At 48.3% G+C, this 12,226-nt stretch overlaps 1 protein-coding gene across 1 annotated transcript in view; it reads left to right on the forward strand.

Annotated features, from left to right (window-relative positions):
* FMNL3 (formin like 3) overlaps nucleotides 1-12,181 on the forward strand; it is a 181,707-nt gene extending 169,526 nt beyond the window's left edge. The window contains 1 exon segment of the mRNA XM_070740659.1: nucleotides 12,094-12,181. The gene's annotated coding sequence lies outside the window, so the exon portion shown is untranslated.
* The last annotated feature ends 45 nt before the right edge of the window (nucleotides 12,182-12,226 follow it).

A 12,226-nucleotide genomic window follows, 5' to 3' on the forward strand; every position in this document is an offset into this window, starting at 1 on the left:
CATATTTCTTCTTGAGGCAACTATGTTAAAGGCTTAAATAAGGTCCAGGAGGGAAGTGTTTTTAATAGGAAAGTGAACACAAGAACAAGGGGGCACAATCTGAAGTTAGTTGGGGGAAAGATCAAAAGCAACGTGAGAAAATATTATTTTACTGAAAGAGTAGTAGATCCTTGGAACAAACTTCCAGCAGACATGGTAGATAAATCCACAGTAACTGAATTTAAACATGCCTGGGATAAACCTAGATCCATCCTAAGATAAAATACAGGAAATAGTATAAGGGCAGACTAGATGGACCATGAGGTCTTTTTCTGCCGTCAGACTTCTATGTTCCTATGTTTCTATATCATCAAGGGTTCCTAGCCAAAGGAACAGATTAGTTCAAGGTGAACCAGATGGCAGAGAAGGGCTGAAAAGCTCTGGGTTTTAGACATCCCGCCATAGAAAAACAGAAATACACAAATCCAATAAACTATTGGAGGAGAGAAACATTTCCCCCCCTTTTCATTCACCCAGATCCCAAGGTTGTCTTGAACAGGGAAGAGAGAAGGAAAGCAATTTTAGTCGTGTCTAAAGGATTCCCTTTGAGTCAGGGCAGTTCACTCCCGGAAAATTGAGAAATGAACTGTAATCTAAGTACGTGTGGGAGACAAAGGAGCAGAAACGGGAAAGATGAATGCTTTGGCTGATGACCTGTGCAGTTAAAGTATCCCTAGATCTTCCAGACCACCTGCTGAGTCATCTTTTGGCCGAGCCTGTTTTTTGAGTCAAAAAAAGCAGAAAAATGCTTCTGAAGGAACCTTTTTTTCCATAAAAGGACAGACTATGCAAAGTGGGCTCAAGGCAGAAAGTTAAGCATGCTAGAGTTTCATTCAAAAGTGGGGAAATGGAGTTCTTCTAAAGGATTTCAGGTCATAGCTCCATGATGGGCAACCTATGGCACATGCAGAGTCTTCTCTGAGGGCACGCAAGCCATCGCCCCAGCTCAGTTCTGCCACACTTGTGCGCGCACCTCCCACCGGCCAGCTGATGTTTCAGGTCTCTGCCACTCATGCGCTTGACAGGGTGAATGCAGGAGATGTATGCGCATGTGCAGGGGGAGGAGTAAATGCATGGGGGTCATGCACACATGCGTGGGGATCACACACACCTGCAAAGGGTATGTGCAGGGGGGTTGAATTAAGGGTGTGTGCACGCATACACTTTCGGCACTCGGTACCAAAAATGTTAGCCATCCCTGATTGTCATAGCTGATCGGAAAGGCCTTCCTCACTTTGAGATGATAGCCTGGGCTAGTGAACTACAGTGGTGCCTCTACTTAAGAACTTAATTCGTTCCGTGACCAGGTTCTTAAGTAGAAAAGTTTGTAAGTAGAAGCAATTTTTTCCCATAGGAATCAATGTAAAAGCAAATAATGCGTGCAAACCCATTAGGAAAGAAATAAAAGCTCGGAATTTGGGTGGGAGGAGGAGGAAGAGGAGGAGGAGGACAGTCACTGCTGAAGGAAGAAGGTGAGGTGAGAGGAATTTAAAAAAATCCAAAACTTTAAGGCTTTAAAAAAAAAAAGAGGGAGTCTGAGGTGGCAAGGAGGAGCACGCCCCTCTCATACTGCACCAGAGAGAGAAACCCAAGGAAACTGGCCAGGCCTTCGTGCCGCTCTCAAATTTCCTGGAAAACTTTTCCAGGCTCAGGTTCTTAAGTAGAAAATGGTTCTTGAACACCCAGTTCTTATCTAGAAAAGTTCTTAAGTAGAGGCGTTCTTAGGTAGAGGTACCACTGTACGCTTGCATTTCCACTAAACAGCATGCAATATGATTTTTTTATGAACAGCTAGGAAAATCTGCATTTTGGATTTGGCCACATAGTTTAGGAGCTGGCCTTATGCAGATGAGCCTCTTTCCACTTCAGTGTCTGCTGCAGGAGGGAAGGTAATTCCGAGTGAATTTTCAGGTACTTTTCAAATCGTCACATTCTCCACTGCACTGCTCAGAGAGTCCAACGTGGGTAGTACTTCAGTCTTATTGGTAGGAACTGAGTTTAGAATTAGCATAATTAACATGTCCCGCCCACCACTGCCCCCTCTTAGCCAGTTTTAAAAACTCAGTTCATAGAGTAGGGACATATGAGTTTTGTTCTCCTTGTAAATAAAGTTTGTACACTAATAAATTTTCTCCTTTTTTTCTCCATTTCTACAGGAAGAAGAAGAGTTCCTGGAAAGAGAGCCTCTGCCCTCTGGGGTATAGTTCTCCAACTTGTTAAACCCTGAGAGGCCTCTGCTCCCCGGAGTATTGCCTTGCCGACAGGGTCCGCTGGTATGGGGTCCCTGACGTCCGCGATCATAACCCCCTTGTCCAAATTGCCCTCCTGGACACCCAGCGCGAGCAGAAACCTCCAGGATCGGCTCCGGCCATCAGAGAGGAGCCGCAAAAACCCCCGATTTGCCACGAGCAGCTAAATCAGCTGGGAGTCGGCTCTAACAGCGGCGGCTAGCAGCGAGGCGAAGGGAAAAGCCTCAGATTGCCGCGGGGATTTCAAACGGCCGCAGGGCAGCTTTGGAAGCAGCGCGGCGGCAAGAGAAGCCCCGGACAGCCGCGGGGGGTCCATCAGCTGTGAGGCGGCTTTGGAACGCGGCGCCCAAGCGGCTAGCACCAGGCAGCCCTATGGCAAGATCGAGGAAACGGGGGAGAGCGAAATAGCTGGGAAGCGGCAGGCAAGGAGAGCCCGTTTTGCACAGACCGCAGGGAGAGTCTTCTTACCTCCTAAACCAGCACTGGGCAGATTATTGGACTGTAAGTCCTTTCCCGCCATTATTCGCCCCCTAGACTACGTCACGGCCGCCATATTGGATGAGAAAGCAAAATCTATCCTCCCGGGCAGCCATTTTGGAAGGGCATGACAAGGAGCCGAGGGCATAGGTCACGCCCTCCTGAACCAATCAGGGCTCCAGACAGCTATGACGCCTTAAGTAGGCGACGCTAAGCTGAATCATTCACAGCGTGGTTTACATTGAGAAGCCATTTCCAACTGCAATTATTGTGAACAATTACTAACTCAAAAATGTCGCAGTTACCCCAGAGCAATACCGGTGAACCGGCTGCCCCCTCAGTTAGTAAGGGGAAGGAGAAATCTCACAGTAGCAAATCTAAGGGAAAATCATCACAATCAGCAACTGCCCTCAAGGAGGCTGAGAAAAAGATCAAGGCCCTAGAGGCCCAACTGGAAATGAGTAAGTCCAAGCAGGGTCCTAGCCCCTCCAGTATGTTTCCCACTCAGCACCTAAGCCCCTCGGTCACTGAAGCACCATTAGAGGGCATGCTACTCTCTGGGACAGGGGGATTATCACCAGATCACCCCTTGAGCGCCCCCCCATCACAAGGGGGGCAGGAGACAGAGTGGACTAGACAGGCTATTCAACCAAGGCCTCAAGCCACTCAGGCTGCAACATTTACTCCTACTGCAGCGGGCCTTAGAGGACCCACAGACAATTGGCAAACAATGTCTCCATCCTTGCAAGACATGATTGCCTCTGCATATTCGCAAGGCATTGCAGTAGGCGCTCAACAGAGGCCTTCACCACTGCCTAGGCCTAGCAGACAGAGCCCTTGGACTGTGCCAGAGGTAGCCACATCTGTGCAGGACTCCTTCCAGGATGAGCAGGACATGGGGGAGATGCCCATGGATCAGGAGGATGAACTCTCAGGAGATGAGACCACCTTACCTGAGCAACCTCCACTGGCAGGCCTTTTCAAGCAATCTCTTTTCAGAGTCCTATTGAATAAGGCTAAAGCCACCTTGACTCCTGACAACTCAGCCAAGCCAGCAGCACAGGAGGTGGGCATCTTGCCAGCAGCTAGGCTCATCAACGAGCCCCAGAGGGAGTCTGAACACCTCCCTGCCATTCCTATATTCGCAGAAAACATCAAGAAGCCCTGGCAACAGCCAACTGCAGCCCTAGGACCGTCAGCCTGGGACAGAAAATTTTATACTTTCGATCCTGAGGTGGAGGAATTGCTCGAGTATCCTACAGTGGATACCCCGGTGACAGCCTTGATGTCTAATGCTCTCGTACCATCAGACATGGCAGATGGGCTAAAGCCGGATGATAGGAAGGCGGAGAATATGACCAGAAGAATGCATTTATTGACAGCATGGTCTCTCAGAGCGGCATCGGCCGCATCGTTCTTTAACAGGGCCTCTATTCTTTGGTTAAAAGACATGCTAACCAGACTAGGCCCGGAGGACGCCAGGCTGCGCCAAGATGTGAATAAATTGATTGCCACTACAGAATTCTCCGCGGATGCCACCTTAGCAGCAGCGAGGTTCTCCTCCCGCGCCTTGGCATCAAACCTCTCAGCACGACGCCTGCTTTGGCTCCGTTCGTGGCAGGCAGACGCCAAGTCAAAATGGCGTCTTGCTGCGGCCCCGTATCAGGGCTCCAAGCTCTTCGGGGAATCCCTGGACTCGGTTCTTGTTGAGGACCGTGACAAGAAGAAGGTCTTACCACGTTCTGCGAGGCGCCAGGACAGGAGGGGAGCTCCTTATTACCGACGGCAGTCCTTTCGTTCAGACACCACCTCGGTTTCATCCCCGGCCTCCAGACCATATGGACAGGGGACTTATAATCCCACCTATCGTACCGAGCGAGGAGGTTATGGGAACAGGGGCCAACAGTTCCAGCAATCCCGTAGACCATTTCGAGGAGGTAACCGGGGAGGTTACCGCAAGCAGAGATGACTCCTTCCGGGACACTCCCATAGGTGGGCGCCTGCAGTGCTTCACCGACTTTTGGGAGTCTATCTCCACAGACGTTTGGGTTCTGGACTCCATAGCCCAGGGTCTGCAACTAAGATTTCTCCACCACCCTCCCAACAGATTTGTAGAAACCTCATTACGACAACCACAAAAGAGAGTCATCATCCTGCAGGAGGTCCAACACCTCCTAGACATAGGAGCAATAGAACCTGTACCGGTGCATCAGCAGAGGCTAGGGTTCTACTCCATCGTGTTTGTGGTCCCCAAGTCTTCCGGCGGCTGCCGTCTCATTTTGAACCTGAAGCAACTCAACCTTTACATAAGGTACCAACGCTTCAAGATGCATTCCCTGCACTCCATACTGGCATCTATCCGGCAAGGGGACTGGATGACCTCCATCGACCTCAAGGAGGCATACCTCCATATCCCAGTTCATCCGCAACATCGGCAGTTTCTCCGCTTTTATCTTCTCAACCAACACTTTCAGTACAGGGCCATGCCCTTCGGCTTGTCCTCCGCCCCGAGGACATTCACCAAGATCTTGGACACTTTGACAGCGAGTCTCAGGGCTCGATCTATCCGTCTTCTAGCATACCTAGACGACATTATCATTCTCTCCAGAAACCCTCAGCAAGCCAGGCACGACCTGGACAGGACAATAGATGCGCTGGAGAGGGCAGGTTTCACTATCAACCGAGCCAAGAGTCATCTAGAGCCAACTATGCGCTTGCTTCATCTAGGCGCCATAATAGACTCCTCAGCGGGTCTCGTCTTCCTCTCATCAGAGAGGAGGCAGAAGATACGGGCGTTAGTTCGTTCCGTCTCGCGCCACAGCAGGACCTCCCTGGCACAGCTGTCACAACTACTGGGGATGTTCATTTCCTGCATCAACATCGTTCCTTGGGCTCGGATTCACGCTCGCCCCCTCCAATGGTTCCTCCTTCCCTTCCAAAAAGCTCATCTCAGCAATTCAAAACGAAAAGTGCACCTGACCACGACAGTGCGACTTTCCCTCCCGTGGTGGACCTCACCAGCCATCTCCAGGGGCTCCCCCTTTTTACCTCATCAGGAGGTAACAATAACCACCGACGCAAGCCTTTCTGGCTGGGGGGCACACTCAAGGGGACAGGTGGCCCAGGGCAGGTGGTCCCCAGAGGACTTGGGGGACCCCAATATCAACAGACTGGAGCTACGAGCTGTATTCAACGCTCTACTGGCATTCACGGACATGGTAAGGAACCAACATGTCCTAATCTTGACGGACAATGTGGCAACCAGAGCGCATGTGAACCATCAAGGTGGCACGCGCTCAGGCCGTCTGATGCAGGAGGCCCACGAGCTAATGTCATGGGCAGAGAGACACTTAGCATCAATACGTGCGGAGCATATTTCGGGAGTGGAAAACACCCAGGCGGATTGGCTGAGCCGCACGACTATCGACCCCGGGGAATGGACATTGAACCCGGAGGCCTTCCAACTGATAACCCAGAGGTACGGGGTACCGGTAGCGGACCTCTTTGCCACACAGCACAACAGGCAGTTACCACGGTTTTTCTCCCGCTTTCCGACACCAGAGGCCGAGCAAGTCAATGCACTACTATCACCATGGCCCAAGGGGCTTCTCTACGCCTTCCCTCCGGTCAGTCTCTTGCAGAAGGTGGTGGCCAAGGTTCTGGCCGAGGAGGCGGACATCCTCCTCGTGGCCCCATACTGGCCCAGACGCCCTTGGTTTGCCGACCTCATGGGGATGTCAACCTTACCACCATGGAGAATCCCGCTCCAGCACCTAGTCCTGGCACAGGGATCCATCGTGCATCCAGACCCACAGTGGTGGAAGCTTGCCGTGTGGAGATTGAAGGGGACCGCCTGAGGGAGAAACAGCTTCCGGAGAGTGTCATTAACACCATTCAGGCAGCACGGCGACCATCAACGACACGTATTTATCAGGCTACTTGGAGGGCTTACAGCACCTTTTGCAGGTCCCAGCACATAACGCCCTCGTCGTCCTCAGTACGGCATCTTCTGGAATTTCTCCAGAGGGGACTAGACCAAGGGTTGGCGCCCAACACACTCCGCCGACAGGTGGCAGCTATAGCGACAATCCTGCGTCCAGACCCATTTTCCCCAATCTCTCATCACCCTTGGGTGAGGGACTTCCTCCGAGGAGCGGCAAACCTGTCTCCTCCTGTCATACACCACTTTCCATCCTGGGACTTACCGCTGGTCCTCAGGGCACTGACAGCTCCACCCTTCGAACCTCTGAGGGAAGTATCACTTCGTTTTCTCTCGGCCAAGGTGGCCTTCCTAGTCGCCATCACTTCGGCCCGCAGGGTGTCGGAGCTTGCAGCACTATCGGTCCGGCCGGACCTCTGTGTCTTTCATCCAGATAAGGTTACTCTAAGACTGGACCCCTGTTTTCTTCCCAAAGTTAACACCAGGTTTCACAGGGCTCAGGACATTATCCTCCCAGATTTCTGCACCCATGGCTCTCACCCATCAGAGCTGCGGTGGCATAAGGTGGACGTTAGAAGAGCAGTTAAGATTTATATACGCCGCACTAGCACCTTTCGGAAGTCGGAGGCTCTCTTCGTATCCTTTCTCCCATCTTCGCTGGGGGGAAAGGTTTCGTCTAAAACCATCAGCAGATGGATCAGGACTTGTATTATCGAAGCTTACCGAACCACAACGACACCGCTACCAGGTAGAATTACAGCCCACTCTACCAGAAGCGCGGCGACCTCAGCCGCTTGGACTACTCAGGCGCCATTAGAGGACATTTGCAGGGCAGCGACCTGGGCTGCCCCTACAACGTTTATCAGACATTACCGTATAGACTCTTTTGCTTCTACGGAAGCAGCCTTCGGCAGAAGAGTGCTACAGGGAGTTTGCATTCCTGCGCCCCTGGGCCAGCCGATCCCTCCCTAAAGTGTGGCTTGGGTATATCCCACGTTGGACTCTCTGAGCAGTGCAGTGGAGAAGAACCGTTGAACTTACCTGAACGGTCTTCTCGCTGCACTGCGAAGAGAGTCCAAACCCGCCCGGCCTTGTTTGGCCCAGGTGCACAGTTTAATTGAAGTTACAGTTGTTAAATAAAGTTTTTGTTCCTTTACTATTCCTTCGTTTTTATCACTGGCTAAGAGGGGGCAGTGGTGGGCGGGACATGTTAATTATGCTAATTCTAAACTCAGTTCCTACCAATAAGACTGAAGTACTACCCACGTTGGACTCTCTTCGCAGTGCAGCGAGAAGACCGTTCAGGTAAGTTCAACGGTTCATCCAGCAAGTAGCAAAACAGTAGCATTTGGATTTAGATACCACGTTATAGTGCTTTATTGCCCCCAACGATCTAGATTCTTATTTTACCAACCTTGGAAGGATGGAAGGCTGAGTCAACCTCGGGCTGGTCAGGATCGAATTCTAGCTGGGGGCAGAGTTTGCCTGCAATACTGCATTCTAACCACTCTGCCACCAGGGCTCCCATAAGGCTAAGTGGGCAGTATTTTTTTCAATCTTTATGCACTCCTAAATTGTCTTGCATGGATGGAAAATAGCTTCCCTTCTCTTTCCCGTTGCCTTGCTCTTTATTTAAAGAATTGTCTTAAGTATTTTTGTTCTAATTGTCTCCATAGCAGCAAGAACCATTTGCCTCTAGTTCCTCCTCAATTCATCTACAGGAATGAGCTTTCTGGAGTCCTGGAGCCTAATTTTGGTTTTGCTGCCTACCAACAACCAAAGATTTGCACTTGGGCACCAAAGCGAATAAGTAGCCTTGACAGTTGTTTATCCCCAACTGATGTTTTGCTAACCATCAACTCTTTCTGCTGGAGGAAGGTGGAAGTCCTTTTTTGAACAAAGGAAAACACCTCGAAGGGGAAAATGTTATAAAGCAAAATGCTTCATTAGGGGCTAGAAGGGTGTAGCCTTGATGGGTTGTGAAAAGTCCTCCAGGACTTTTGGCAGCAAAATGAAATAATTTCGGAACATCTGTCAGAGAAACTGTGCAGCAGGTGTCCAAATGGAAGTCAGGGACGCTGACATGAACTTGTAGTTTTATATAAATAAATATATTTTTACATATACATTTATACATATATGTAGATTGTTCTGAGTTCGGGTTTTGCCCTGTGTAATGTTTTGCATGTCAATGCGACGTTTCGGTGAAATCACATTCACCATCATCAGGCTGAAGTTCCAAGCTTCGTGTATATACATATACATTTATACTATGAATATGTATAAATATACATACGGACCTTGTCGAAACATCACCAGAAATCTCTGGAACTTACACGTGAAGAAACCCGAATATGCCAAGACCTTCATATATATAAGCCTCCGGGAGCCCCTCGTGAGGAGGATTCCATGCATGCACACATTATCCCTCACTTCCACCCTCTCTCTTTACCTCTCATCTCTCTGCCTTCGTCTCCCTCCCTCTCTCTCTCTCTCAGGGAATCCTCCTAAGGGGCTGCCGGAATCTCCGCTCCGCACCCAGCAGCAAAATGTTGCTTTGGCAGGGACAAGGCAGGCACGCCCTGTTCTTGATCTTGATTTTTGTGGGGTGTCTCTTTTTTTATTAGGTTTGTGATTGTTTTCCTTTCGAATCCATTAGAAATTAATACATCTTTGAGTTTGCAATAACCCCCAAACGCATTCCAACTGAAAACATCATATGTGGAATTGAAACTACTCTAAATAAAATCAACCCAGATGAAGCCAACAAAATCAGACTTAAAGTCACTAATATTCTCTGCTCTAGCAAACCTCCTAGAAGCAACATACAAAAGGAGGAACGAGATGCACTTATCAATTTGAAGAAAGACAATGATACACTAGGACACACTATCTACCAAAAGAAAACCCATACCAACCGTTATCTAAATGCACACTCCCACCACCACCCTGCACAGATCACCTCAGTGGCCAAAACTCTCATCACCAGAACCAAACGCCTAGCTGACCATGAGCACTTAAAAACTGAATTGAACAAACTCAAAGATGTATTAATTTCTAATGGATTCAAAAGGAAAACAATCACAAACCTAATCAAAAAAGAGACACCCCCCAAAAATCAAGATCAAGAACAGGACAATGGTACCACCCTCCTCCCTTACATCAAGGGCACCACAGACAAAATTAGTAAAATTCTGCACAAACATAACATCAAAACTTCATTTTTCACTAACCAAAAAATATCAAATATCCTAAGGAACCCAAAAGATAAAATCCAATTAGAACACCAAGGAATCTATGAAATCCCTTGCAAAACATGTGCAGCCACATACATTGGACAAACCAATCGAAGAGTAAGTGCACGCATTGCAGAACATAAGAATGCAGTTAAAAAAGAAGAAAAGACTTCCTCCCTTGTCCAGCACATTATAAAAACAGGGCACGAAATTGACTTTGAAAAAACTAAATTACTTTCCAAAACAGAAAATGTATATAGAAGAATTACTTTAGAAGCTATAGAGATTGAGAAACACCCCCTCTGCATGAATAAAAGGGATGATACGTCCCGCCTACCAGAGATTTGGAAACCAGCCTTAAACAAAAAAACACTTCATAATAATCACCATGTCAATCCTTCAAGTAATTATGATTCCACCAACCAATCAGATCACTAAAACATAGTCACCCAATCTATTTGCTACATTCAAACCAAATCTCCACCCCTAACACTATATACAAGGAAGAAATGGCAGTTGCAAACATTCCATATTTACAACAGCACGAAGCTTGAAACTTCAGCCTGATGATGGTGAATGTGATTTCACCGAAACGTCGCATAGACAAGCTTCGTGCTGTTGTAAAATGGATGGTGAATGTGATTTCACCGAAACGTCGCATAAACATGCAAAATATTACACAGGGCAAAACCCGAATTCAGAACAATCTACATATGTGTGTGTGTGTGTGTGTGTGTGTGTGTGTGTGTGTGTGTATATATATATATATATATATATATATATATATATACGCACACACACACACACACACACATTTATTTATTTATTTATTTATTTATTTATTTATTTATTAGATTTGTATGCCGCCCGTCTCCGTAGACTCGGGGCGGCTCACAGCAATAATAAAAACAATGTACAATAACGAATCTCCAGAGAGAGGCGGCATACAAATCCAATAAATAATAATAATAATAATAATAATAATAATAACTTAAAACCATTATTTAAAATAAAAGACATTTACACAAACATACCATACATTAACTATATAGGCCTGGGGGAGATGTCTCAATTCCTCCATGCCTGACAGCAGAGGTGGGTTTTAAAGAGTTTACAAAAGGCAAGGAGGGTGGGGGCGATCCTAATCTCCAGAGGGAGCTGGTTCCAGAGGGTAAGGGCCGCCACAGAGAAGGCTCTTCCCCTGAGTCCTGCCAGACAACGTTGTTTAGTGGATGGGACCCGGAGAAGGCCAACTCTGTGGGACCTAACTGGTTGCTGGGATTCGTGTGGCAGAAGGTGGTCCCGGAGCTATTCTGGCCCGATGCCATGAAGGGCTTTATAAGTCATAACCAACACTTTGAATTGTAACCGGAAACTGATCGGCAACCAATGCAGACTGTGGCGTGTTGGTGTGACATGGGCATACATTGGGAAGCCCATGATTGCTCTCGCAGCTGCATTCTGCACGATTTGAAGTTTCCGAACACTCTTCAAAGGTAGCCCCATGTAGAGAGCATTACAGTAGTCAAACCTCGAGGTGATGAGGACATGAGTGACTGTGAGCAGTGACTCCCGGTCCAGGTAGGGCTGCAACTGGTGCACCAGGCGAACCTGGGCAAACGCCCCCCTCGCCGCAGCTGAAAGATGGTTCTCTAATGTGAGCTGTGGATCAAGGAGGAGGCCCAAGTTGAGTTAGGTGGGAGGGAAGCCACCAGAGCCACCTCAGCAGTTGCCCCCGCCAGCAGGACTGACTAACTCAGCAGTGCACCTGCCTTGTCCCTGCCAAAGCAACGCTTTGCTGCTGGGTGCGGAGCGGAGCCTCCAGGAGTCCCTCGCGAGGGTTTCCTAAGGCAGAGAGGGGATGGAAGTGAGGGACAATGTGTGGGGAAGAGAAAGAGGGAAAAAAATCCTACTTCACAGATTTTCGTTTATTGTGGGTGGTCCTGAAACGTAACACCCACGATAAACGAGGGATCGCTGTATATGTATGAAGAGACAATAGCCATCACTGCAGAACGTTTACTATTTATTTAAAACTACTAAAAATTACTAAGCTTTTGTCAGTCCTCTACTGACTTAAAACCAGAGTATTAAAATCCCCGTTGAAGAGATGCTTGCTTCCTTTCTGACCACGTTGTTCTTTCTCCTGTAGATTCTTACATGCCCTGCCTTTCCAACTGGCGAATGCTGCACTCCGGTGGCCCCGATCTTGTTCTTTTTTGCCAAAGAAGCAACTTCCGTTCTTTCAAAGACTTTCAACTGAAGGATCCAAGGGACATTTAAAA

This window comes from Erythrolamprus reginae, chromosome 2, assembly GCF_031021105.1.
Source record: "Erythrolamprus reginae isolate rEryReg1 chromosome 2, rEryReg1.hap1, whole genome shotgun sequence".
Taxonomy (NCBI): domain Eukaryota; kingdom Metazoa; phylum Chordata; class Lepidosauria; order Squamata; family Dipsadidae; genus Erythrolamprus; species Erythrolamprus reginae.